The sequence below is a fragment of the Narcine bancroftii genome, chromosome 2 (assembly GCF_036971445.1).
Source record: "Narcine bancroftii isolate sNarBan1 chromosome 2, sNarBan1.hap1, whole genome shotgun sequence".
In the NCBI taxonomy this organism is placed as follows: domain Eukaryota; kingdom Metazoa; phylum Chordata; class Chondrichthyes; order Torpediniformes; family Narcinidae; genus Narcine; species Narcine bancroftii.
The window spans coordinates 339,359,038-339,385,977 of NC_091470.1; the positions used below are offsets into that span (position 1 = coordinate 339,359,038).

The window sequence follows — 26,940 nt, forward strand, 5'->3', positions numbered from 1 at the left end:
TCATGATGGTCACAACGATATGTTATCCAGATTACATTAAAAATATTGGATTCCTGGTGCTAATGTGTCAATCAGAAAAATTGTATTGCCTTGGGTTGTTTGCTGGTGTATAAATGTTACTCCTAGACAACACAGATGGCAGATTTGAAAGCTGGAATCAAGGACAAATGCATAATATACTGCTGCAGAAAAGAATCAATTGGATTTTCCATCCCCTTTGTAAGGGTTAAAATGCAAGTTGTAAACAAATTCTTCAGTCGATCTTGACATATTTCATGCTGTCTTCTAGTAATATCTTGCTTCCTGGTTATGGCTAGCTCTCGCTTTGCATGTTTGATATAAACAATCAGTTTTGATTTTCTTTGTTCTACAAAATTGAAAGAATTTGTTTTGTTCTGACAACTTTTATTGACCGTTTAATCGTTTAATGATTTAATCACTATTTTAGTACTATATAACTAAATTTTTCAATGGCTTGTAATAAAGTAGTAACTGATATAATGTTTAATAAATCATGGGAAACTCAATTCAATTTTAGTATGGATTTGTTTGAACGAGTCATAGATAACAACAACATTTCTAATTACTGCAACTGACTATAAATGAAAATAGTCGCAACACTCTTGTCAATAAAAGACAATAAAATTGGATTTGAAATTCAGACTGCATCAATTGGGCTCTCTTTACAGGATTACAAAGAGGCACAAATGTCAACAGCATTATCAAGGCCATGAAGCAGCAGTAAGCCTTACAAAAGGATTCCTTCTCTGTCTTAATAATAAGTTAGAACACAGTTTTGGAGAAACTGCTGTTTGTAGTCAGGACTGTTCTGGTTTTGGAATTATTGTTGTGAATGTTTGATGTCTGTGTGCAACGATCAGCTGTATGAATAAGATGGCAGCCGCCGCAGGGGTACTTTCCCTAAGGACCTATGTATCGAGAAGATGAGGAAAATGGAACTAAAGAAGAATTGCAAAAGCAGTAATTAGATACAAGTGGAAACAAAGCTACTCTTCAAGCAAGAATGAGTGAGGAAATAGAAAAACAGAAGGTTTCAGCTGCTGGGGAAACCAGCCATTTGGAAGTATTTGAAGGTGTGCCACAGATGACAGTGTGGAGGATGGGCAATCCAAAAGGGAGACAAAGTCAGATATTAAGGGCACATCTGACATACAGGATAAAATAGGACCAAATGTTGAAAGCAGAAGTAAAAGGAGTTCTGGAGCAAACTTCAGTGTTTCAAGTTCTGCATCTAAACGTGTAAAGGTTCAGCTGATGTGACAGCTCTTGAAGTGGAAAAAGAAATGCTTCAAATTAGATTGGACTTAGAGAGTGGGAGGAGCAGGTAAGAATAACATGGCTGCAGCTACGGAGAGAAGAGCTACGGAGAGAAAAAGAGCTGCAGGAAAAACAGCTGAGAAGGGAGAATGTGAAGCGAAAATGGCAAGAAGAGCTACTGGAACTGGAACTGAACAAAAGGATTGTTGTTAATCAGGCCAGATAGAAGGCTCAGAGGTATTTGGTGCTCAAAGTAAATTATCTAAAGCATCTGAACATTTTGAGGAAGGACAACAGAAAAAGAAAATATTTAATACCAAGTCTCAAGACATGCATGGTCATGAACAAGACAAGTTAAGGCTCGGTGGTGCCAAATCTCAATAATAACCCCATTGGACAGAGATGTGAGCCTAATGCCATCTTATGAAACAGAATACCATCCGCTCCCAGCAAGTAATAGAAATCTGGGTGAACAAAGTGACTATCTCCCAGGCAATGAGAAGGCAAGATGAATTGGCTGCATCATTAATTTAGTTACAGACTCTCTCTTCCCTGCCCAAAAGAAAGATTTCAGTTTGTAATGGTGACCCACTTCAATTTCCCACATTTATGAAAAGCTTTGAACGCAGTATTGAAATTAAGTGTCAAAGCTCAGAGGATTGCTTATATTACTTGCAGCAATTCATGAGTGGAACACCACAAGATCTTATAGAGAGTTGCCAACATATGGCTCTGAATGAAGGATGCCAAAAGGATCAGTTTTTACGAAAGAACCATTTTGAAAACAAGCATAAACTTTCTACAGCTTATGTAGAAAAGGCTTTTTCATGGTCAACCATAAGACCGGATGGCCCTCTTTCTAAAAGGATGTTGCAACGTCATGACAGAGATCGGCCATCTTCGAGAGCTTAACGTATCTACTAATATGCTAATAATTGTAAATAAATTACCCTTCTGGATGAGAGAGCTATGGAGAAGTCAAGTTGTTGAATACCAGAAAAAAATGTGATAAAATGGCTACTTTTAAGGATTTGGTGGTGAGCATTGAAGGACAAGTGGATGTTGTCACAGATCCAATGTATGGAAATATCAAAGGCAATCAAATAGTAAGTAAAGAAATTGAGAAGTCCAAATCAAACCCTCAACTAAAATTTGTTAAAAGTACATTTGCCACCTCTCTGGTAGTGGCAGATGATAACAAATACATTATGGCATGATAACAAGTGGATTTGCAATGGGAAAGGCCAGATGGCTTCATTGAAACCAGTCACTATCCCACAGAGTTGATGGCTGTTATCATGGTGAACAGAATGGACTTAATGTTGAAAAACGAGTTGCAGATTAAACTAACAGACTTCATATTTTTGACTGATAGCACCTCTGTGCTCAACTTCATCAACAATATCACCAGGTATCGAACTTCCATGGTTAACAGAATCACTGAAATTGATAAAGTCTCATGTCCAATATAGTGGAGATATGTTTATGCAGTGAACAGTCCTGTCGATCTGGCTTCCCAAGATTTTTTGAAGAAGGAAAAATGGGTGTCAGGGCCTCGATTTCTTCTACAGCCTCAAAAGGAGTGGCCTCAAAATTCTGAAAAAAGAAAATTTACCAGAAGACTCTGAAATCAAGAATAAGTCTGCAAAAGCTGTTCAGAAAATGTCTGAACAAATGGATTCAGTTACCCGCTTAATCCATTACTTCTCTACCTGGAATTATTTGAAAAAGACATCAGCGTGAATGTTCAGATTTAAAAGTTTGTTTCTGAATCGTAGCAGACAGAATAAACAGACAAGCGATGTTCCTGCTCAGTTTCAATTGGATAACATCCACCAAGGAGATCTACCACAAAATAAGACAGGTGATCTTGAGACTCAAGAAAAAGGACGTCTCACATTTATAGAATTGATTAATGCAGAGATGGAGATAATCTGCTTTTGCCAGATTTGCAGATAAATTTTCAAGTCTAAAGAAAGGAATGAATGTCAAAAGGACAAACCACATTTGTAAACTCAAATCTATTCTCAAGAATGGTGTTTTTCAAGAGTTGGTGGGCACCTTAGTAGAGCAGTAATGCCAGAAGACATGACATTCCTAGTTGGTGGGGAAGGTTGTTGATTCCATCCAGGACAAAAGAGGACTTGTACGCCAAGTTCACATCAAAACTAAAACTGGTTTTCTGAACAGACCAATTACCAAAGTCTTTTTTGCAAGAAGCAGAAAGCTTTGATAATTAATTTTTGCTCTCTTTTGAAATTTAACCAAGATATATACTACTATGTACTATGTTTGATTTTTTTTCTTTGTAATGGTAATTTTTTGGCATAATAATTAACAGCTGGTATTGTAAGGGTTAACATGCAAGTCGCAAACAAATTCAGCAAGCAGCCAGTAGATGTTGACATATTTTATGCTGTCTCCTAGTAACATCTTGCTTCAAGGTTATAGCTAGCTCTCCCTGCATGTTTGAGATAAATGGTCAGTTTTGATTTTCTTTGTTCTCCGAAATTGAAGGAATTTGTTTTGTTCCGACAACTTTTATTGACCGTTGAATCATTTAATTGTTTAATCACTGTTTTAGTACTGTATCACTAAGCTTCTTAAAGGCTTGTACATAGAACATAGAACAATACAGCACAGTACAGGCCCTTCAGACCTTGATGTTGTGTTGACCCATATAATCCTTCCTAAAATAAAAAGTGCAATACACTCCCTACCCTGTAACCCTCTATTGACCTCTAAGGGTCTCTTAAATGCCTCCACTGTTTTAGCCTCCACCACCATCACTGGCAAGACACTCCAGGCACCCACAACTCTCTGTGCATAAAAAATACCCCTGATATCTCCCCTAAACTTGTTTGCCTTAACTTTGTACATGTGTCCTCTGGTGTTTGCTGATCCTTCCGTAGGAAACAGCTGCTGGCTTTCCACCCTATCTATGCCTCTCATAATCTTATAGATCTCTATTAAGTCTCCTCTCATCCTTCTATGCTGCTCCAAAGTGAAAAGTCCCAGCTCTGCTAACCTTGCCTCATAAAACTTGTTTTCGAATCCAGGAAACATCCTGGTAAATCTCCTCTGCACTCTCTGCATAGCTTCCACATCCTTCCTATAATGAGGTGACCAGAAATGAACACAATACTCATAAGTGTCGTCTCACCAGAGACTTATAGAGTTACAACTTGATCTTTCTACTCCTGAATTCAATTCACCTATTAATGAATCCCAGCATCCCATAGGCCTTCTTAACTAACCTATCAACTTGTGTGGAAACTTGAGGGATGTATGGATTTGAACCCCAAGATTCCTCTGTTCATCTTAAATCACTGACCATTAACCCTGTGCTCAGCCTTCTGGTTTGTCCTTCCAAAATGATAATGTAGTAACTGATATAATGTCTAATAAACTGGAAAACTCAACTCAACTTTAGTACAAGAGTCATAGACAAAAACAGCAACATTCTAATTCCTGCTAGTAACTATAAAGGAGAATAGGCTCAACACATCTGCTGGCTCACACCATGGTGGTGTATGGGAAAGATTAATTAGATCAGTATGAATGATTCTCAATTCCACCCTAAATGTGTAAAGCCTTAATGAGGAGGGTCTTCACAGAGTTTTTTTGTGAAATTGAGGCTATGCTCAACATTTGTCCGATCACCAGGGCATCTACAGATTCAATTGACCTTGAAGCACTTATCCTGAACCATCTTCTGTTCCTTAAGACTATACCATCGATGCCACCAGGGCAGTTTCAGAAGGAAGACATATATGTTCATCGCAGGTGGAGCCAAGTGCAGGATATGTCAGACATGTTCTGGAAAAGACGGATTAAAGAGTATCTTCTCCAACTGCAGGAATGACAGAAATGGGCGAAGAATTTATTTGAACACATCACAGTAAAGAGCCCACTTTGCCTCTGAGTGGCTTTTTTATGGATAGTAGTTGCTGCTATCCCCAAATATGGGGTGAACCTATATTTGACCCCACTCACACACTATAAACAAGGACTCTTCTCACTCCCGGTTCCCTGATCAACCAGGGTGTGACTCTACTGCATATTGATCTATTGCAATACTATGGCTCAACTTCACTGTACTGCACACCTTACCTGTGACCCTTCAAGCAACATCCACAGTAGCTACCTGGCATGGAGCGATGTCTGTGGCTTGGACTGTGAGGCAAAGAGAGAGAATGTGCTGTGTACTGGTACTATATAGAGTGCTAATCTGTGCATCTAGCCAATAATGACCCAAGGTGATTAAAATTAGCCAATGGCAAGGTGTGCACTAATGGGTGGCCAGAGTCCAACCTTGACTGGCAGGTGATATGACTTCTGAATAAGTTTCAGACAGGGAGGGCACGTAAATCCCCTCAATACATACATTCCAGACAGGCAGGGAAGCCACACTTCCTCCACACACAACTAGTGATTAGGGTCAGTACCAGAACAAGTCAGTGGGGCCATTAGGGTAACAGTGGGTGGCACAATTTAACCTTCGACAGCTCACTCAGCAAGGGAGAGGGGTGATGGTGCTGCCCTGTGAGCTTCCTTCCAGCGTTGTCATGTGGTCTCAAAGCATGTGCCCTGGTCTCCTTCAGGAGTTCTTGGGCATCCGCAGGGTCCCAGCACTGTCCAAGATGTATGTTTCATGGAGTGCATCTGAGGTTGACCTCATTTTATGACCCCCATTAGCGCTGTGTGGTAGACTGTAATAAATATCCCAGAAGCAGGACTTTCACACACACACACACACACACACACACACACACACACACACACACACACACACACACACACACACACACACACACACACACACACACACACACTGCACAGTTACACAATAATCACACATATACAAAAAATATTTAAAGTAAAAATACAGAGCTACTAGTTGCCTACCTGCCTACCATGAAACTCCTCCGTGTGCCTCCCCGACAAGCGGCAGGTCAACGCAGGGGAACAGCTTCCATCAGCACAGAGACAAAGCTGATTCAACAGGCTGACCCTTCCCGCCCCATGCTACTCACCCATGACCCTCACAGATTTCTCCTGGTTTGTATCGTCAACCTTGCTGTGATGCATACGGGCAACAGGTAAACATGTTTCCCTGGCACTGGCTCTGGCAGAGAGGTTCCAGCTGTGTGGAGGATTATGGGTAATGGCAAAACCCACCACTGGAAGTAAAGGATCTTGGGAAGCAATGGTGGCCATCTTGTTGTGCCTCGTGGCTGATGCCACCTAGTCCTCCTTCAGGTCAAGACAGAGGGCAGCCATCTTGCCGTACCTCATGGCCAATGCCATCTTGTCTGCCCGTGGACCAAGAGGATAGAGTCGACATCGACATGGGGAGCAACATGGTTTCTGGAGCACTGGTATCGGTTGTCCTGAATCAGGCAATGCCTCATCAAGTGAATAACTCCATGATGGAGGTGAGGGTAAATGGACACTTGACTGATTGCTTGGTAGACACTGGCTCCACTGAAAGCTTTATAAACTCTGCTACAGCTCTGCGGTACAACTTAAAAGTGTATCTGACAGATTATTGTATTTATCTAGCATTGCACTTGAACTCTGCCACTATCCAAGGTTATTGTATAATACATCTAACTGTAAAAGCGGGGAATTTTGTAAGTTCCGATTATATATACTGAAGGATTTGTGTGTTCCTGTGTTGCTGGGCCTGGACTTCCTGTATCACCTTAAAAAAGTGACCATGGAGTACTCTGGCCCACTCCCTCCAATCATATGTGGAACAGAAGGTCCCAAAAGCCAGACTCCACATACAGCCTCTCCACCCTAAATGTTGATTTCACCCCCCCTCCCCCCCACTGCTTCCGAACTTGACTCCTGATTGCAAACCGATAGCCACAAAGAGCAGGCGATACAGTACAGGGTTCAGGAATTTATTACAGCCGAGACGCAGTGGCTGCTCAAAGAAAATATTATTGAGCCTAGCAACAGCCCATGGAGAGCCCAGATGGTAGTTGTAAAAGGGGAAAAAAGTCCACGCTAATTGTAACTCGACTAATTTCACTCAGAGACTTGTAAGGAGTACAACAGGCTTTTAATAGCTTATGATCAATGGCCGGTAGATACAATAGTCCTCAGGTGAATCAATATAAACTAGAGTTTATATTGGGGTAGGTGAAGGTGGAGCCAAGGGAGGAGCCAGCCATCTGAACAACATACAGACAGTGAATTCAGTTCACTGCATTCACCCCTTCCTTCAGAAGAGAACCTGTGGGTGAAAACAGAGACCATACATCAAACAAAAACTAATAGTTTACAAATATTTACAAGTTGAGTCTGTCAGGAGGTCTAGTTATTCTGGTTGAGCCCCTCAGTACTGGAGGACTTTGGACTTCCTAAGCTTCCTGGACCCCCTGTGGTGCAGGGTTACTGGGTCTTGAGGGCTCCGGCTCTGGTCACGGAGTGGATTGATCCACTTCCCAAGCAGTGTCATCTAGAACCTGGGTGTGGTATTTGGTGGTTCCTGGCTTGTTTGAGGCATCAGATCCTCAGTTTCGGTGGGTGCCAGGTCTGTGATCGAGATGGTGTCCTCTCTGCTATCGGGCTATGCCAGGTAGGCATACATTGGGTTAGCGTGCAGCAAGTGCACCTTCTCGATCAGAGGGTCTGTCTTGCTCCTCCTCATGCTTTCTCAGCAGGACCTGCCTTGGTGCCATTAGCCAAACAGGAAGGGTGGTCCCAGATGTGGATTTCCTCTGAAAAGTGAACATTAGCTCATGAAGAGTTACATTGGTTGCAGTGCAGAGAAGCGACCTGAAAGAATGGAGTGCCATGAGTAAGACTTCTCGCCACCATGTCTGAAATATCTTTGGACTGGAGAGCTAATTTCAAGGCCTTCCATACTGTTGCATACTCCTTTTCAACTTGTCCATTCCCTCCAGGATTGTAGCTAGTCATCTTGCTTGAGGCAATATCTCTTACAAGCATATTCTGGTGTAGGTCTTCTCACATAAAGGATGAGCCCCCGGTCGCTATGGATATAGCTGGGATACCTGAACAGGGTGAAAATAGAGTGCAAAGCCCTGAATACTGTGGTGGTGATCATGTCTTGGCGGGGGATGCTGAACGGAAAAACATGAATACTCGTCGATGAAAGGGAGGGGACCCTTGAAATCGACACAGAGTCATCCGAAGGGGCGTAATGTCTTTATCAGGTGCGCTTTGTCGGGGCAGGAGAAGTGTGGGTTGCACTCAGCGCAGACCTGGCAGGACCTGATAATTTCCCTGATATAAGGTTGCGTGCCTTGACGAAATGAGCCATACGAATGATGCCCGGGTGGCAAAGCTCATCGTGCAGTGACCACAACTGGCTGGTGTGTGCAGAGGCACTGCCTCTCTTGACATGGCATCTGGAAGTTCATTGAGAGTACATGGCCTGTAAGCTATATCATAATTATAGGTGGAGAATTTGATCCTCCACCTTGTGATCTTGTCATTCTTTATTTTACCCCTTTTTCCGTTTTTAAACATAAATGCCACTGATCACTGGTCGTTGAGCAGTGTAAATTTGCTGCTGGCCAGGTAATGCCTCCAGTGCCTGATGGCCTCTACAATAGCTTGGGCTTTTTTCTCCACCAATCGGTTCTGAAGCTCGTGGCCTTGTAGGGTGCAGGAAAAAAAGGCAACCAGCCTGCCCGCCTGGTAGCGGCCAGAGCTATGTCAGAAATATCACTTTCCATCTGGAAAGATGCATTCTCGTCCACCGCATGCACGGTGGCCTTTGTGATCTAGCTCTGAACGTAGTTGAAATCCACCTGGGCTTCAGCTGATAATGGGAAAGATGTGGACTTTAAAAAGGGGCGAACTTTATCCATATAGTGAAGGACCCACTGGGCATAGTAAGAAAAAAATCCCAGGCACCTCCTTAAGGCCTTAATGGTCTTCGTGATCGGGGGCGCATTCAATTGGGGTCAGGACCAATGACGCCATTCTCCACCACATAGCTCAGAATTGCCAGACGTTTAGTCCAGAACATGCACCTACTGGAGTTGTATGTGAGATTCAAGGATATGACCATGTGGAGAAACTTCTGGAAGTTGGCATCGTGGACTTCCAGAGAGTGTCCACAAATGGTGATGCTGTTGAGATAAAGGACGGTGGCCTTTAACTCATATTTGTCGACTGTTTCATCCATCTGTCTCTGGAAGATCAAGGCCTCATTAATGATACCAAAAGGGCCCCTCTGGAACTGATAAAGCCGTCCATCTGCCTCAAATGCTGTGTAGGGGTGATCCTCAGACAGATCGATAACTGATGATATGCAGTTCAACGATCGAATATACCCAATTGTCTTGGGTAAACTTATACCTCTCATTTTGTTTGTTTTAGATTGGTCACACCGAGAGCAGTTCAGTTTATACAAGTCTTTAATACTAAATCTAAAGCTGAATTCACACTACAATATGCAAGCCCTTCCCAATTATACTTATCAACGCCTGGACTGGTCCCAACTGCCAAAGCGAGGCAACGACTGCACACTTGTAGTAGGTTGTCGGGGCGCTGGTAGCAGCTTCTCCACCTCCCTCGACCGGGACGTTAGCTGGACTCTTGAAGTTCTTCTTCTTGCTGAGAGATGTTGCCACCTCTTGGAGAGTCTCAAACTTCAGCAGTGACCATGGCTTATATTACCCAAAAGTTGACTTCAGATCTTATCTCTGAACAAATGATTTAATTATCTTCAAGGTCTCCTGACAGTCTGCGACCAACAAAAGAAAACTGCATTTCTGGGCGTCATGGTGGAATTTAAGATGTGTCTACTAATTCATTTGCATCCTGGGCCTCATGGTGTAAATTAGATAATGTCTACTGATTCAACTGCATCCTGGGCCCCATGGTGGAATTTTGATGTGTCTACTAATTTAAAAAACAAGCAGGTTCTCAGCCTTGCAGAAGCAAAGGCTGCAAAAGTAAAAAAAAAACACAGTTTAAATCTTCCATTACACCGATACTGCACAATTTCGTTTACCAGGTCCAAAATTCGAGGGAGGGGTTACGCATCCAAGAGTGTGAAACAATTAATTGTTTGGCTGTAGTCAATCACTAGCCTGGACTTTTCTCCCCATTTTATGACAACCACCTGGACACTCCATGGCCTGTTGCTGGGCTCAATTATATTTTCTTTGAGTAGCTGCTATGTCTCAGCTCTAATAAATTCCCGATTCCCCGCACTGTATTGCCTGCTCTTTGTGGCTATCGGCTTGCAATCGGGAGTCAGGTTCAGAAAGAGTGTGGGGGGTGGGAATCAATATTTAGGGTGGAGAGGCCGCATGTGGCATTGGGCTTTTGGGACCTTCTGTTGTGCACCGTGATTGGAAGAAGTGGGCCAGAGTACTCCATGGTTACGCTTTAAGGTAACACAGAAAGTGAGGCCCAACAACACAGAAGCACAAAAATCCTTCAGTACATACAATTGGAACTTACAAAATTCCTCCCTTTTACAGTAGATGTATTATACAATACCCCTGGATCGTCGCAGAGTGTGAGTCTGAAGCTAGGAAAATATGATAGTCTGTTGGATATGCTTTTAAGTTGTATAGCAGAGCAGTTGCAGAGTTTATAAAGCTCTCAGCAGAGCCAGTGTCCACCAAGCAATCAGTCAAGTGTCCATTTACCCTCACCTCCATCATCTAGTGATTAAATTAATGAGGTATTGCCTGATCCTGGACAACCGATGCCAGTGCTCTGGAAACCACGTTGCTCTCCATGTATTTTTAATTTTTTTTTTATTTTTCACACTATGAACCATACTGACCAAAATACACACAAACATTTCCCTCTTGAATATACACAGTGTCATTTTCTCCCCTTTTCCCCCCTCCCTTCCCTCCCTCCTTCACCCCCCCTCCCCACCCACTCAACGTTCAACATGTTTGATACATTAAACCCATTAAACAATGTCATCGCACAATGAAAATAAACAAGAAATTTGTGTCATCTACTTTTACATACTGGGTTGGTTCATTTCATCTTCTTCTCCTTCTGTCATTTTAGGGGGTGGAGGTCTGCGGTAGGACTTTTCTGTTGTGTTCCATGAACGGTTCCCAAATTTGTTCGAATACTGTGATGTTATTTCTTAAATTATATGTTATTTTTTTCCAATGGAATACATTTATTAATTTCTATGTACCATTGCTGTATTCTCAGGTTATCTTAATAAAGATAAGAATGAAACATGGGAAAAGCTATGCTCCGGAACTATGAGAAATACAATAAACACGAGGTTACGCATGATACAATATAATTGGTTACATAGCCTATACACCACGCCCCAAAAGTTAAATAAATGAGACCCAACAGTATCAGACAGATGTTTTCGCTGTAAGAAGGAAACGGAAACAACAGTACATGCAATTTGGGCATGTGAGAAAGTGGAAAGGTTTTGGGAAGATCTAAATCAGGTATTAAACAAAATCACAAAAAGCAACATACCAAAAAATCCAGAGATCTTTCTTCTAAGTAATATAAGAAGTAAAGAACATGGACTCGATTTGGATGGAGCACAAAAAAGATTTATTATGATAGCCTTAGCTGTAGCAAAAAAAATGTATTATGTCAACCTGGAAGTTGCTCCCCATGTTGATGTCAACTCTTTCCTTTTGGCCTGCAGGCAGACAAGATGGAATTGACCACAAGGCATGGCAAGATGGCCATCCTCCATCTTGATCTGAAGGAGGACTAAGTGGTGTTGACCACAAGGCGCAGCAAGATGGCCAACGCTGCTTCCCACAATGCTTTCCTTCCATGGTGAGTCTCACCACGAGGCACAGCAAGATGCTGAAAGCGAGCAGCATGGAGATACTGGCCAGCACTTCAGGACTCGGGCACGGGTTGAACGCCAATTTGGGGGTCACACACGCGATTGCCCTTTTTGGGTTCTCTTTAGCCCTACAGACCTTCACCCAGTGCCCTTGCTTACCACATCCTGAACACACGCGATGCCCTTCGTGGGGCATCGGACACGGTGGTGCTGTGCCTGCCCACAGCAATATCATCCCCAGATGCGCATGGCTGCAGCAGTCAGTGCTGGGGCTGCAGAGGTTGCTGGCGCCCCACTGACCTGGTCCTCTGAAAAGGCGATGCTTTTGCCTGTGAGGTCATCAGCTCCTAGTTGGACCTGTTTGAGTGCTTTCGCAAGCTCTAGGATGCTGGCCAAGTCTTTCTTACCCAACTCTCTCAGTCGCTGCCTCACATACCTCGACCTCAATCCTGCCACAAAGGTGTCCTGAGTTTGTTCCTCCTCTCTCACCCGGGCCATGACCGCTTCGTGGTGGCATTTCCTAGTCAAGGCCCACAGTTCAAGGACATAGTCGTCCAACAACTCACCCAGGCATTGCCGACATTGAGAGAGTTGGTGCCTCACTAGCATGTCGTCCTGAGGCCTCATGTAGTGGGCATTTAAGCCTTCTATGGAAAACTCATAAACTGCACAGTCTCAGACGACAGCGAACTTGGGGCCGACTCGAGAGGGAAGTGAAGACATCCGGAGGCTATCGGAGTTGAAGACATCTTGCGTGGCAGTCAGGTAGGACTGGAAGCATTCCAGCCAGTAGGCAAATTCCTCCAGGGCCTCTGGGGACAGAGGGTCAACCTGGAGCATGCCTGGCTTCAGCAGAGCTTCCATCCTTCTTCAAATAAAGCTATTAAAATTGTAAAGCTATTAATTGCACTCATAGACTTGTGAGAAGCACAAACAGGCTTTTAATAGCTTTTAATGGCCGGTAGATACAATAGTCCTCAGATGAATCTGAGGTAAGGCAGGAAAACCAGGGTTTATATTGGGGTAGATGAGGGTTGAACCAAGGAAGAGCCATCCATCAGAACAACACACAGTCAGTAAATTCCAGTTCACTGCAATCGTCAACCTTGCTGTGATGCATACAGGCAGCAGGCATGTGGGTTTCCCTGGCACTGGTTCTGGCAGAGAGGTTCCAGCTGTGTAGGGGATTATGGCTATTGAAGACAGCCATTGATCCTGCTGTAATCCTAGACACTAGTGATGCTAGACTATGGGTCACATACCTCATTTGGATAGTGGTTTTTGTTTTTTGGATGGTTAATGACCAACAGTGGGTGGGAGGTCACAATGCCTCGTTTAGTGGGATCAATGCCTGCGAATGCCCACCCTTGGCACTGACCTTGCATGTGATCTTCAAAATATTCATATAGGTCACTGGCTTATCCAAACAGGTTGTGAGATCTGCTCCTCAGTGGTGTGAAAGTGGCGGTTAAGGTCAGAACACTTATAAGATGGCTGAACTTTACAAGGCATTGTTGTGTCTACACTTAGAGTATTGTGTATTTCTGCTCAGCCAGCTCTAGGATGAATGCCAGAAGGGTGAAGAAAATGTTCACAAGGCTTAAAGCAGGATTGGAAGCCTTGAGTTATTTGGGGAGGGGATGGGCTGGGACTGTTTTTCCTGAGAAGTGACTTTATAGAGGAATGTTAAATCATGAGGGGCATTAATAAGGTGCATGGTCACAATTTTTATTTCCCTAAGGAAAGGGAATCTAAAACCAGAGGGCAGAGATTTAAGATGAGATGGGAAAGATTTAAAGGGGACGAGTGCCTATTCTTTCACACAGATGGGTGGTGGGTGTGTGCAACGAGCTGCCAGAGAAAGTAGTAGTGATGGATACAACTATATTTCAAAGACAATTAGAAAGGTACACGGAGAGAAGTTCTGAGGGATAAATGGGATGAGCGCAAGAAGACAAATTGGCCAACATGGAGAAGTTGGGCCAAAGGTCCTGTTTTGTGCTATATCATTCCATGGCTCTATTACTCTATTTCATAGAATTCTGCTCTAATATAACCAGAATTCCTCCCTAAATATATAAGAAATATTCACAGTAAACATAGTGCAAGAAAAAAAAGTAGCATTACAATGGTGCCGAGAGTCCTTTTTGTGATATCATAGTATTTTATGATTAGTTTAGTAGGGGGAGGTTTGAGACCCTGATAGCTGTTGGAGAGAAACTCATGGTACTGGCCTCTGTACCTTTTTCCCCAAAGGTATCAGCAAGAGCGAGGTGTTGATAGGGTAGTAAATTGACACCTACGGCACCACCTACGGCTCCTAGAACGCTTCCACCAGCGTTGTCTCCGCTCCATCCTCAACAACCATTGGAGCGCTTACACCCCTAACGTCGAAGTACTCGAGATGGCAGAGGTCGACAGCATCGAGTCCACGCTGCTGAAGATCCAGCTGCGCTGGATGGGTCACGTCTCCAGAATGGAGGACCATCGCCTTCCCAAGATCCTGTTATATGGCGAGCTCTCCACTGGCCACCGTGACAGAGGTGCACCAAAGAAAAGGTACAAGGACTGCCTAAAGAAATCTCTTGGTGCCTGCCACATTGACCACCGCCAGTGGGCTGATAACGCCTCAAACCGTGCATCTTGGCGCCTCACAGTTTGGCGGGCAGCAACCTCCTTTGAAGAAGACCGCAGAGCCCACCTCACTGACAAAAGGCAAAGGAGGAAAAACCCAACACCCAACCCCAACCAACCAATTTTCCCTTGCAACCGCTGCAATCGTGTCTGCCTGTCCCGCATCGGACTTGTCAGCCACAAACGAGCCTGCAGCTGACGTGGACTTTTTACCCCCTCCATAAATCTTCGTCCGCGAAGCCAAGCCAAAGAAAAGAAATTGACATAAATCTTTTCTTTCTACTTGATACAACTTCAGACACTTCGTCTACCCCTTGATCCTGTTGCAAAAGCCTTCAGGTCAATTTCTTGCTGCTTCTGTGTTAAACCATGTGTTGGTTTGGGTCAAAAAGTGAAAGAAATTGAAAATCCTTTCCTTGTTTTCAGTGATTGGTTCCAGCTATTATGTTCTGATTGGTGTTTCATTTTCTTCAGCAGAGAGCAAGGCCTAAAAATATTGGTGGTTTGATTGACAGTCCTCTTGGTGTAACTCCATAATGTTAATCCATTAATGCTTGGTCCCAACTATATATGCAGCTGTTAATGAGAAAAGTATGTGCATTGACGTCTGAAGCAGAGCTGATAATCTTTGTGTGTGTGATACTCTGAAGATGACTTGAACCTTTCAGGGCAATTGGATTCTTAGAAGCTAAATGCACGTCAGAGATATAATAAAAGAGTGCACAGAGTTTCAAAAAACATCAGCAAAGTGAATGAACGAGTAGGGCTAAAATCAAATTGAAGAAATGTAACTGCAAAACACAAAAGTGCTGGAGAAACTCACTCATTGTTTATAAGAAGCAAAGGAGCATAGCCAATGCTTCATGCCTGAACCCTACGTCAAGGTATGAGCAATAAGCAGGCAGGCACCTGAATAAAAAAGAATGGGGAAGGAGTGGAGAGGAAGAAAGAAGGGGCGGGGAAGGAGCACAGGCCAACATGAATGTCATGAAGGTCATATGTGGATATGGGTGTGAGGGCAGAGAGAAAAAAGCTGAGAAGTATGTAACTAGGTTGAAACTAATTGAGAAAGTTGAGTAACTTGATAGAGGTAGAAGTTACAATAATTATTGAGCTGTTTCCATTCCAGAAAATGTTATTTTAAAGAAAGTAAAAAACATGCCTGACGTTGTTAAAGTGTTTGTGAATTAATTCACATGACGCTGGCATCAAGAAAATATCAGCATTTATTGTTCATTCCTAATTCCCTCTGACTTCAGCAAATATGTTAACCAATAATCTTCTCTACCAATCCGCCTCGATCTCCTTGTCTCACCCACCAGATTTCTCTCTGGTGAAGAAAATGAAACACCAATCAGAACATAATAGCTGGAACCAACCACTGAAAGAAAACTCAAGTTCAGATTCCGATTTCAGATTTATTGTCAGAATACATACATGACGCCGCATACAAATTAGATTCTTTTTCTGTGGGTGAGATAGAATTACCACTTATTTGTAGTGCAAAAAAATTGTACACGGTGTATGTATGTAAACAAATAAAGACCTGTAAACAGACAAGAAATTTAAACAAACTGACAGTGCAATATAGAGAATTTAAAAAATTAATAAAGCACACATATCCTAAATGAATCCCTGACTGAGTTTGGTGTTGAGGAGTCTGATGGTGGAGGATGGCAGCTGTTCCTGAACCTGGTGGTGTGAGTCTTGTGGCACCTTTACCTCTTTCCTGATGGCAGCAGTGAGAACAGAGCATGTGCTGGGTGGTGTTGATCCCTGATGATTACTGCTGCTCTCCGACAGCAGTGTTCCTTGTAGATGTTCTCAATGGTGGAGATAATCTGGCACTATTTGTAGAAGGTCAAGGTTTTAGATGTAAAATAGAGACAGAAAATGCAGTAAATCCTCACCATGTCACATAGCATTAAAGTTAATTGTTGTTCAAAGCCGCTTCATCAGGTTTTGATGATTTACTTACATCTTTTTTATAATTCATTGTTCATATAAACCACTTGCTTCATTGATGTTTGTGGGAACTTGCCATCTAGTCCTGCTCCATTTTATATTAACCCACCTCTTATTCCCACCATTCAAAACTTTCCATATTATTAATGTTCACACTTCCCTTTATTTTCAATCATAGTTTCTTGAAGCCATTGCCTGTTCCTCTAAATGCACCTTCAGTTTGATAAAACTTTGGAGAATCTTCTCTCCCATTTAATTTTATTTTTCTCTAACTGTAAGAAGATTAAGCTAAATTACTTTTTTATTCCAAATTAATTTTACAGCTAATATCATCATAATGGTCTTTCTTTGAATCTTTCCAAATGGAATGAATTAATTTTGAGGTAAAATGGCCAAAATTGGGCTCAATGTGGTTTAATACAGTTAGATTTTGTTACATATTTAAGATGGCAATTATGTTGCCAAAGACAAAATTGTGCTCAAAAAGGCAGATCTGGATTTGATTTCTTGTCTGGTGCTGAATTCACATTAGTATATGAAAACTTTACTGCTCACCTTATCAATCAGAGTTCCTGGTTGCTATCCAATGACATGTGTTGAATGGTAGACACACCATTGCACTCCTTGAATTCTTATGACAGGTAGAATGGTGAGAACAGGGCTGAGCTAGATGTGGTGCCTTATACAGTCAAACAACATCTTGAGGCGTCTAAGTTAGCAGCCGTGAACAAAATCCTTCAGCAACATTCATTAATTTCAAGATAGATATGGAAGGAATAGCATGCAATCCTTAAGCAGTTTACTTTGTATTAGAAAGAGTTAATCTCTATTTTTAAAAAAGTAAACAAGTGATGGGATGCAGGGTGGTGACAGTCTGGAGCAGTAAAGTAGATGGCAGAGCACTTGTGCAACTGTTAAAGGGAAACTTGAGATGAACAAATCACTTTGGACATATCAGGGGCCTGGAGAACCTCAGTATTTGGCCATGATCCAATTCATAATTACGTATAACTTGACAACATTAGTGACACGAAGGATTCTGAATATGTGTTGGGGAGTAAGGCTAGTGCTATTGTGGTTCTGGTTAACATTTACCCATCAGCAAACAACATTGAATCAGATTATCTAGTTATTATCTCTGTGATGTTCATGGAACATTGATGTGCACACGTTGGCTATTGCATTTCCTATAAGAGTGACTGTCAATAATACAGCTCTTGGTGATTTGTTTCAATGCTGTATAGATTCATACAGTCTTGCAGCTGGCCCTTTGGCACATTCTATCTGTGCCAACCATCAAATTATACTCCTCCAACGTACCTGTACTTGGTTAATACTGTTCTGGGACAGTGATTCAAGTGTCATATAAATACAGTAAAGCCCCTGGTATCCGGAATTCAAGCATCCGGCAGCCTCAAGCACTGGCCAAAATAAAAAAAATCAAGGAAAATGAATGTTACAAAATTTAAATAAGTAATAATAATTTAATAGGTAAAAATATGTAAGCTTAAAAGTGTAAAAACAAATATCCTCTGAAGTAACACATAAATCTTGGGTGAAGATGGGAGCAATTTTCTTGGCTATTAATACCATTGGTGCCAATATTCCCAAAGGATCATATATCGAGCTTACGATCAAAAGAATACCTCCTCTTGTTAAATGGCATTCTTTCAAAACAATTTTGAATTTAAAATCATCAGATTGAACACACCATTGCACTCCTTGAATTCTTATGACAGGTAGAACGTCACAATCCAAGTTAAGAAGTTTTATCTCCTTTGCTCTTTCTGCCTCGGGAATAACAGCCAACACATCTCGACTGTTGCTAATCGATTTCGTAGGGAAGAAGCCCCCTTTATTACAGATCTCTTTTAACTCATGATAAAGATCTATTGCTTCCTTTTCTGAAACCACTGAAGGAGGACAATCATCAACACAGAAATTATTTCTGATGATGTTTATAGTTTGAGAACTCAGTTGCTCTTCATTATCTTCAGCACATTTCCTGAGAGCAAAATTTGTACAACTTGGTGATGAAGTTGCTCCAAATAAATGAACTGTCATTCTGGATTCAATCATATCTTTATTGTAATCGCCATTAGGCCACCATTACAAGCGTAGAAAATCACAGTCTTCTGATGGTACTTTCACTTGATGAAACCGCTTCAATATCTGCAGCAATTACAATAGACTCTTTCCAAAATCTTATCAGAACACCTATTAAAGTAGTGGTTAAGTCTAGACCTTGTAAAAGTTGAGAATTCAATGAAAATTCTTGAAATTCTGTGTGTAGTTTCTCCTTTACTATGTGGATGCTTAACTCCATGATGAGGTAAATACCATTTTCTACATTCCAAGATACTTTTCTACATAACCCTTGGTTATCATGTCCAACATGACATTGGTATATTCCAAATGAAAGGAAGAATTTCTCTTGAATTTTCCCTTCCAATTCATCAGACACTGTTCTGCAATTATTTTATTGTCTGGCCTACAAATTTCCCTTTTCTTCGAAGGTAATGCTACACCATCAACATGTTTCACAGAATTTGAAACTAAATCCAGAAACTGTTTGTCCTTCTTTGAAGGTTGTTGAATATCTTTGAGATATTCAGGGAAATCAATTTTAAACTGTTGTTCCCATAGATCGTTAAGTTTGACAACTGAAATTCTTTTGACATTTACATTTGACGACTCCTGATCATTATTCAATTTTCCTCCTAATGGTGTTAATTATCCATCTGAGGAACATTCTCACAGCATAAGGTTCATCATTTTGATTCCTTATTAGGTTTGAGAGCTTTTGCTACATCTAATCCAATTAACATCTCGATTTTAGTATCAGTCTTGGGTAAGCAAACATCTTTTAGATCATCCCACTGTTTGATAGGGAACATTCTCCTTATTCACAGCATTGTCTTCTGAGTATTTACTCTTGGAAGATCGCAAAATTCATTATTATTCAATTCAGCAATCTGTAAACCTGAAACTATATTAGTTTCAATGTTCCTTTCATCATTCATTGTCTTCAATAAGATTTGTGATCTTTTTGCATGAAGATTAAATTTATTCATCAATTCAACAGCACAAAATGATGTGGTACTTCCTGGATCAATAAATGTGTGGGTCTTCAATATGAAGCTTCCTTTTTTTTGCTTTAACCTGTACAGGAACTATTGAGAGGGCTTTGTCACCAGACCCAGTAAAACTGTTTGTCTGAACTGAATCTGGGGCATTCTCATTGACTGTGTCTTTAGTCTTGGATTCAGATCATTTGACTTCCTTCTCAACTTTACTTCGTTGAGTATATGCAGTAACTTGGGATGCTGTAAACTGCATATATCACAACTGAGTCACTTATTACAAGTTTTGCTGATGAGTCCTTTACACAAGAAACCAAAACATATTCCATTCTTCTTTAAAAAGGTTAATTTCTCATCTTATGATTTTTTTCTCCAATTGTGAACATTTTTCTAAAGCATGCTTATCTTTGCAATAAAAAAAAGCTTTCCTGAATAGTTTGATCTTCATTTTCCTTTGTTTCCTTGTTCTTTCTTGTGCTTGAATCTGACTCAGCAGTAACAAACTTTAGTTTCTGCTGAGATGATGATTTTGACTTCTTTACATCTTTAGGAACTATTGAAGTATCCTTAATATTTCCAAATGCTGGTATGGTGTAAACATATACATGCCATTCAAAAAAATGTATAACATCCTTAAAAGTGGCATTCCTTTCAGGAAGAATCTTAATCTCTGCAACCTCGGTTCTCCATAAGTCCCTCAGCTTATAAGGTCATTTATTGACAATAATTGACAAATTAGCAAGCAAATTCAGCTCTTGCAAATATCCACTACTTCCCATCATGTTGCAACATCCTCTCAGAAAGAGTGGATCTGCTTGTAAAGCCTTTGCATCCTCTGATTTTATTACTGGCTAAGAAAGAATCTTGTCTATATAGGCCCTTGCGATTTTATGTTCATTGCCATAATTCATTTGCCCTTTTAAAACCTTGGTCTGGATCCATATATTGGCAACTTTTGACTAACCTGTCCTCCAATATACTGCTCCAGGTAATACAGATGATCTTTAATGTTTTTAGTATTACTTTCAATGTGATGTTCAAGGGATTCCATGAAAGTCAGATATTGTAATGGATCTCCATTAAAAACTGGAATTTCCTTCTTAGGTAAACCATATGAACCTTTTTGCTGTGCTAACATAGCAGAAATTTCATTTTGTTTACTATATTGTCTTGTCCACCATGGCTTGCGACTGGTTGTCTTGTGAATGGAGCATATGGAACTTGAACTAGTGCCATAGGTGTAGAACCTTGTGTTGTAACTGATGGCATTGGTGGAAACTTGACTTGGTTCTTCAGCAACACGAAGAGACATCAATTATTGAGTATGATCAACTCGCATGGTTGAACCTTTTTGAAATGCTCTCCTTTAAGGAAGATTCATATATTGTGCACTCAGAAGAGATTGAATGTCTCTAGCCCTTTCCACGGGGTTGGTCATTGACATTTGAGCACTAGCTACGCCACCTGTGGCTCCTTGATCAAGTCTACTCGTTTCTTGTGGCTGTGTTACCCATTGATCTGCTGGAATGTAAGGTGCTAGCCCTTTGGGTATTTCACTTTGAGTGATAGATCTTGCAGAAACCTGAGGTAATGCTTTTACTTTGGCCGTATTCATAACATATTGTTCCTCAAGATCTATTTTTTTTCATTTCTCTGTTCAATAATTTTTTTTGTTCTTCATTAGCCATTTGTAACTGATTCTTCATTTCAGCTTCTTGCTGTATTTGCTGATTCTTCATGTCAACTTCCATATCTTCTAAGCATGTCTTTTCTCCAATCACTTACATTGTGTATAAATAGTAGCCAAATTTGCTTGCCCCTGAGATATGATTGAAGTACACAAAGCTGTAATTGCTCTATATGCCTTTGAAGACTTTTAAGATCTTCCTGTGCTCATAACCTTGGAAATACCATCATCAGGATTCACATCTGAACTTCCAGATACCGCGGATTGAGTCACTATCTTTAGCATTTCGCTCAGTGCCGCACCACTGGGGCTTTCCAATATACATTCATGTTTCAGTTCCACTAATCTTTAAGTCAGCTAATGACCCTGCAGTGCCTCATTGGAGTTTTCTTCTTGCTTGGTAGTTGAAGCCACTTCTTCAATGGTGGCTGGCTTCAATCTCCTGCCAAGTGTTGTCGGTCTGCCTTGTTGGCTCAACTCACAACCAAACAGCTCTTTGAGACGAGCTGTTTTCTCGAGGTCTTTAGCCAGGTGAGACTTCTTCTTTTCCATCTTGGATTCTTCGCACTGCAGCCTGTCTTTTCCTCTTCTCCTTGTTCCTGGGAACTGTAAAAAAATTTGTATCTTGTATGGTCCCTTTAAGAGGATTTCTCTGGCTGAATTGTCTCTGTGTTCTGCAGACAAACTTTCTAATCAGTTGTTTGCAAAACAAATATTTTGAGATTTCTGCCAGATTCTGTGGTCCACTAGCTCTATCTTATCTCTTTCAAGCTCACAGGTGTCTTTCAAGGCTTTAGCTCAATTTAAACTGTGCAATCAGACAGACATAGACAGATTCTCACAGAAAACTGCAGTTCTTGTTAAAGCTTAAGTGCATTAATGCTTTTAACAAGTTGAATTGTTTCAGACAAACTATACGAGCCTTTCTTCCAAAGTTCACAATTATAACTTTTCTTTGAATAAAAATATAGATGTTCTAACATTTCCCAATTTCTAAACATGTCATCTTCTAGGAAATGTGAGCAATGATATTCTGAATTACTATCTTATTAATCTAATAAACCAAATTTTTTAGATGAAGCTTTAAGTAGCTTCAATTCAGATAATCATTTTGCTTAACTTTGCATTGAGATTTTCATGATCAAGAGTAAACAAAGCGTACTGTATAATGATATAATGATATTCAACTTTAAACAGATAGAAGAGTAAAATAAGATGAATTAAGATGATATTTAGATGAATTCAAAGAAAAGTATCTCAAACTCACATCTCTATCATGGTTCTTTGAAGAATGAGATACAAGCTCTCCGTCCACCTGGATATTACAACATATGATGTCATAATCACTATGGTAACACTACAAACAATCATTTCTTAAAGAGAGAAGCACAAAATTAACCTCGAATCAAAATCACAAGATTTTAACCTTACGTAATCTACATCTCTCATATTTGTATATACATATATCAGGTTTCCACTCATCCTTTTCTGCTCAAGGAAAACAAACCCAGCCTATCCAGTCTCTCCTCATAACTGAAACAGCCACAGCTTGGTGAATCTCCCGCTATACCCTCTTGGATGCAATAATGGCCTTTCTGCACGGTGGTGACCAAAAGTGCATATAATATTCCAGATGGCCTCAACTTCCATTCCCCGGCTAATGAAAATGGGTATCATGTATGCCTTCTTTACCTGTATTTCTACCTGTGATGCCACCTTCAGGGGTATTTGATCACACCAATGACCCTCTGTTCCCAGTAAGCACCAGGGCCTTACCATACATTGGCATCACAAATCAAGATTAAATTCCATCACCCATTGCGTAGTCCAATTTATCAGATGATCAATATCTTTCTATGACTTGAGATTATCCTCCTTACTACCCCAACAGAGGAAATAAATTCAGGGAAGCCCACAAGAGTAATTCACATTATAACATTTTTAGGTCAAAGCACGGTAATGTGCTTATAGAGCTGGGTGTATTTATTCCCAGAAAAGGTACAAGGACTGCCTAAAGAAATCTCTTGGTGCCTGCCACATTGACCACCGCCAGTGGGCTGATAACGCCTCAAACCGTGCATCTTGGCGCCTCACAGTTTGGCGGGCAGCAACCTCCTTTGAAGAAGACCGCAGAGCCCACCTCACTGACAAAAGGCAAAGGAGGAAAAACCCAACACCCAACCCCAACCAACCAATTTTCCCCTGCAACCGCTGCAATCGTGTCTGCCTGTCCCGCATCGGACTTGTCAGCCACAAACGAGCCTGCAGCTGACGTGGACTTTTTACCCCCTCCATAAATCTTCGTCCGCGAAGCCAAGCCAAAGAAGATTTATTCATTACAGAAGCCTTAAATTAAGAGTGGTTCGATCAGTATTTCTACATTCAGTTTATGGCTAATGATGGTCCTGTTGAATTCATCAAGGAGTTGCTAGAGCTAAGTTTGGTTTCGAAGTAGATCATTTTGTTCAGCAAAGTCCCCTATTCTCAGTGAACACCCTTCATTCTTGAAGTTATGACCGCTTGTCTTTGACTTTCCTACCATGGGGAAACAACCTTTCTCTGTCCATGCATTTCAATATTCCAAATCTTTCAATGAGATCCCCCATTATTCTCATAAATTGCAATGAGTACAGGCCAAGAGCTGTCATAAGATAATCCTTTCATTCCCAGAATTATCCTGTGTACCTCCTCTGAACCCTCTCCAATGTGGAGCTCAAAACTGTTCATAATACTCCATGTCAGATCTCACCAGTGTTCTTATAAAGCCTCAACATCACATCCCTGCTCTTATATTCTATTTGTTTTGAAATGAATGCCAGGGGCAACACAGTTAGCATAGCGGTTAACACAATGCTCTTACAGCACCAGGACTGAGGTTAAAATCCCACAGTATCTGTAAGGAATTGATATGTTCTCCCCATGTCTGTGTGGACTTCCTCTGGGGGCTCTGGTTTCCTCCCATTGTTCAAAGCGTACGGGGGGTTGTAGGTTAATTAGGGGGCACAGACACATGGGCTGAAATGGCCTGTTAACCATGCTGTACATCTGTGTTTAGGAAAATTCTAGATCTTTTATAATCCCTCTTTGATCAAGGGTTTTAGGTGGTGCCTTTCTTATGGAAGCAGATGATATATGACCGGGGTATCTGCACATGGCTACACTTTTCATGATTATATACACCTCCATCAGACCTCCACTCCACTGTTCCTTTGCATGGGATAGTGTCGTCTGGCCAATCATCAGATGTAGGAGCAGAATCGGCCCAACAAGTCAGCTCTGTCACTTGCAACAGAGTGAAATCCTGCCTGCTTTTCTTGGTTGGATTGAAGGCAGGCAGCTCTCCTCCACCACTGCTGTGAAGACCACATGAAGTACTAATGATGCGTCAGGACCTTTCATGTGGGTGAACTTGGCCTGATATTAAGCCTTGCTATTACATTTGGTTCCTCCAGTGTGATTGCTCAAATGGCCACAACTTTACATTTTGACGGTGGGAAACCTGGTAAAAAGTTATCATCAGAATTGAAAGGAGCATGAGAGAAAGAAAGAGAAAGCAAGAATATATTTATGCTAACCCCAAACTTAAGTCAGATAAGATATTTAGAGGAAATAAAATTGAAATATAAAGTGTTGGCGATTTCTGAAAAGAAGAGTTAATGAATTAGAATAGGGCACAATAGAGTTGGCTAAAGGAACAAGCATTGAGATCTAGGAGGTACAGAAATGGAAAAGACAATAGAGGTGACTGGGCCTACAGCAATCTTGCAAGAGAATCTTTAAGATCACACAAGCATAACAGAACTTGACTTGATTATTTTTTCTCTCAGAGGAGAAACTTTTGGGATTGCCTTACATCTGCCAGTAGGGGGCAGCATTGGAGATTGTTCGTACATCATGAAACTCCTAGATAGAATAACTGAAGCTGAAGTGGAGGTTATCAAGAAACCTGCAGATGTTGTTCCAGTGCAGTATAGCAAAGTCCTGGAGAAACTCCACAGATCACTCGGCATTCATAGAAAGCAAAAGGCAATTGACATGTAGGGCCTGAGCCCTTCTTCAGGGGTGTGGGATCTGGCCCGAAATGCCAACTTTCTTTTGCTTTCTGTGAATGCTGCATGAACTGCTGAGTTTCTCCAATACTCTTGTGAACTGAAGTTGAGGTGGAGAGTATCTATAAACTGTCACTGCAGGCATGCCAATCCTTCACTAACAAATGATATCCTTTACTCTAACACAATGCTGAATATAATTGATAAATATTACACAAACAGTTATATAAAAATGAGAGATTTTCATAAACAAGTAATCAAATGTTCCCATTCCTTATCCTCAGCCATCCTAAACATGCCTCCTTCACTTCCCATTCTTATCAGGCAACAAATATTAAGGGCTAGATAAAGGAATCATGGGAATTATTGGCTACATACAAAGAAATTAAGATAAAAAGTGCACAAAATATCACTGATGAACATGATTAAAGAAACCCCCAATCCATTTTTTCAACATATTACATCAAAGAGCGTTACCAAAAAAATGGGCTGCAGATATTAGAATTTAGAGCAAAAAAAAAGCAAACTGCTGGTGGGACAGCAAGCACGGAGGGAAATGGACAGTTGACGTTCCAGGTCGAGACTCTGTTTCAGGACTGAGAAATGAGAGGAGAAACAAGCAGGAGCGGAGGAAGGGTCAGTGGCCGATAGGTGGACTGAAGAGGTGCGAGGGATGATGGACAGATGGAACCAGGTTGGGGGGTGGGATGAGTGGAGTTTAGGGACAGAGGGAGGAGAGTGATAGGTGGAAGCAGATAAAGAGAGGAGAAGAAAGGAAAAAGACAGCAGATGGTGCCAGCAAGGGAGAGGAAAGGGTGAAGGTAAACACAACTGCTGAAGAAAGGAGATTGGTGGAACTCTGGAAGTTGGGAACAGTGGGGTGGGAATGGAAATGAAGGGTTGGGGTGTGGGTGGTAGGCAGGTAGACAAGTATAAGGAAGGTGATGGGAATTGGAGGCAGGGTTGGAGAAAAAAGAGATATGTAAGAAGACTTAGGTCAGGGGTTCTCAACCTTTTTTTCTACTCACATACCACCTTAAGTAATCCCTTACTTACCACAGGGCACCTATGTCAAAGGATACCATAGGTGCTCAGTAGTTAGTAAGGGATTACTTAATGTGGAATGAAAAAGGTTGAGAACCACTGATAGGTGGATGAGAAGGGGAGGGCAATGGGTCAGGGATGGGGTAGCAGATTACTTAAGATTGTACTATTGGGTTGTAAGCTACCCAGGTGGATTATGAACAGCTATTCTTCAAAGTTGTACTTGGCCTGGCAATGGTGAGATAGGCCCGGTGGTGGCAATGAGGAATTAAAATGGCTAGCAACAGAGAAAGGGTAGGTCAATAAGGACCAAAGTGCATGGAGACAGAAGGCCCATTACTCAAGTGAATACTTCTCACCTGTAATAACTAAGGAGAAGGGCATTGAAACTGGAGAATTTAGGGA

At 41.4% G+C, this 26,940-nt stretch overlaps 1 protein-coding gene across 1 annotated transcript in view; it reads left to right on the plus strand.

Annotated features, from left to right (window-relative positions):
• Positions 1 to 26,940, plus strand: part of zc3h3 (zinc finger CCCH-type containing 3) — a 353,231-nt gene that overhangs the window by 304,942 nt on the left and 21,349 nt on the right. The window contains exon 12 of the transcript XR_011352501.1: positions 11,924 to 12,060. The gene's annotated coding sequence lies outside the window, so the exon portion shown is untranslated. The remainder of the gene's footprint in view (positions 1 to 11,923; positions 12,061 to 26,940) is intronic.